We start from the raw sequence: 2,933 nt of genomic DNA on the forward strand, positions 1-2,933 counted from the left end.
TGTATCAGTTAGGGTCCACCAGAGGAACAGATTTTCCATACACACACACACACACACACACACACACACACACGCACTTTTTTTTTTTTTTTTTTAAATAAAGGATTTATAAGGTAGGCTTACAAGGGCTGCCTGCAGAGTCAGGTGTGGAAGGGAGCAAAATGGCCATCTGTGCTGTGAAGAGCTAGAGGATTCAGGCAGAACTCAGAGGCCTGGAGCTCACTGCAGAGTTCCATGCAAGTCCGTATGGGGAAGCTGAAGTGTAGCACTGGAAGTCTGCAGATGGACATCCGAAGATCATGGCAAAGACTGGAGCTCCTCTGAAGAAGCAGAAGTGTGACTCCCCCTTCCCCCAGGCCTTTTTATTCCATCCTGGGGGTTGGTGTCACCCACACCCAGGATGGGTCTTCCTTGTTCAGTAATCCCATTATCGAGATACACAGAGAACTCTGTTAAACTAATCCACTAGGTGTTTCTTATCCAAGATGGCACCAGAATTAACTATCACACATCGTGAAACAAGGAACGACAAAGATAAACAGTAATCATGGGAGGTGAAGTTACGCTGGCTTGATAGTATAGGGGATAAGGTGAAACTATTCACTGTGTGTAAGAGATCTGAACAAACTCCAATAGTCTGCCCTGTTTGGGGGGTGTCAGTATTAGCCATGTACAGTGTGACAACAGGGCAATGTGAAAGCATCACATGCAGGTTTAGCTGGATCTCTTCTGACCTCTTAGGAGGACACACAGGCACAGGGATTGGGAACAGAACGCACCATTTCTTCATTCCTTCTGTATCAAAAGCTATGCTGGCAATAGTCCGACTGGTGATTCTATTCTCACGTTTACAACGGTAGTAGTGGCCTCTACAGAAGCAGCTACCTCTGAGGCAGGGATGAAGCTCTGCCGGCTTTGGCCGTCTCCAGATGTGTCCTTTGACTTCCTGTAGTGCTGTGACTTCTTGACAGGGGGTCTGAAAACCAAAGGGGGTGGTGAGATTCTGCCTGCTACAGTCCTCCCTGTTCCCGAGCCTTCCACCTCTCTGGGAGTCCCTCTTTCTCGAGGTGCGAGGATGAAGCCAAGGGCTTCGCCTCTGCTCAAAGGCTGGCAAAATGCAAGTGTCTGTTTCTGCCCCTTCTTTAGAGGTGAGGAGGAGAGCATACACTTCTGCCCGCTGAGCCTGGTTTATGTGATTGATGCCGGGACTTTTAATTTCCAGGACAAATGATCCATTAATGGAAATGGGCACACAGGAAACCTCACTGCCAATGAGTTAAGTGCCCATCTTCGTACTCACTGAGCAGTCTGCTGATCTCAACTGTAGGCAATTAGCAGTGATTAGCAAGCACAGACTTGGTGGGTGGCACAAAGAGATTCTTCTCGCTGATGGGACCAACCTGCAAACGACTCAGAGAGGTATTGCCATGAAAACACAACCCCAAAATTCAAGAGTGCCTGATCGAAGGAGACTCCTGTGAGTGTTTTAATTTCTTCTCTTAAACCTCTCATTAACTCTCTAACAATTCTGTAATATACAGGGAAGGCTAGATACTCCTTTAGAACCAAATACTCTTTTTGTACCCAGTGTTAGAGAAATTAGAATTAGAAGAAAATAATACACTGCAAAACTGTGCAACCGCAGAGAGCACAGCTTTCATATTCCTTTTCAACACAGTGCAGTACCTTTGCGGAGGGGATCTCGGTACATTCCAGTGAAAGTGAGCGGAACTCAGGTCTCCTTTTCCCAGCTACTGATAATCTCATTAGCCTCTTCTTGTCTCTTCTATTATTTAGTTTTGCAGTTTTGCTGCCATTTTTCTCTTGCCATTAAAAAATTATAACTGTATTTTGTGCTTTTTGTTTCTGATATATTTGAGAAGTAATGGAAATTAATTATAATTTTAATTTCCCCACTGACTTCATAGAAGTAGTGTTACCAAAATATCTGAGTCCAAAGGCACACGAACGAACAGCTAATATCCATTTCAAAGAACTTTTTCTTGTCGGCAATAAACAGCTAGTGGGCATTTATTCTCCAGTACAGCAAGAAAATGATCAAGCAAACAATTAATTGACCTTTAAAGAATTACTTGTTCTTTAACCACCCACATATTAAATCACATTATATAATTCTTATTTCCCTGGGAGTTCTCACTGACTTCCGGTACCGGGAACCAAACTCACGACCTTCTGATTGCCAGGCAGGTGCTTTGCCACTGAGCTAAATCCCCAGCTCCTGACTCTTATGGTTTCTATCTAGATGTCTCCCAAGAACCTGATGCTCTCAGAGATGGGACGTTTAGAAGATGATGTTGGGACTTCAACAGATGTGCTGTTAAGAGGTGTGGTCTGGGAGGAGCTGAAGATGAGAGGTTGATGGATAAGAGTCCTTCCAAGGATAGGTGTCTCTTTCCAGCTCTGTCCTCCTCTCTGCTTCCTGCCTGCTGCCATGTGAGCATCTATCCCCTGCCAGAGCCTTCCACCATGTCTTCTTGTCTCGGAGCGGATGTTGGTTATTTTATCCTAGTGACAAGGAAAGTGACTGAGACCCCGAGTCTATGAGACGTGGTTATATCTAACGAAGCACATGAGGTACACTACGTACTCAGAAAGAAACAGCTAATGCTTTATTTATTTATTTATTGGCCAATTTTGCATGCTTAAATCTGGTAATCTAAACAACTAATTTGAAGACAACAATATTCAACATAATAACCATTGTTGAATCCCTATCATCTTGTTTGGTGAAACTCTGTATCATTTATAATTTTTTGTTTTTATTTTTTATTCTCTTTCATGGTTTGATTAATCCTTCATTCTTGTATCTGGTAATCTGACCAACTCCAGTGAAGATAAAAATATGTAATATAACAACCACTGTTAATCCCTATCATTTTGTTCTGAAACCCTGTATCATTCTTACTGTTTTT

This window comes from Chinchilla lanigera, unplaced genomic scaffold (assembly GCF_000276665.1).
Source record: "Chinchilla lanigera isolate Chin_1 unplaced genomic scaffold, ChiLan1.0 scaffold00046, whole genome shotgun sequence".
NCBI lineage: Eukaryota > Metazoa > Chordata > Mammalia > Rodentia > Chinchillidae > Chinchilla > Chinchilla lanigera.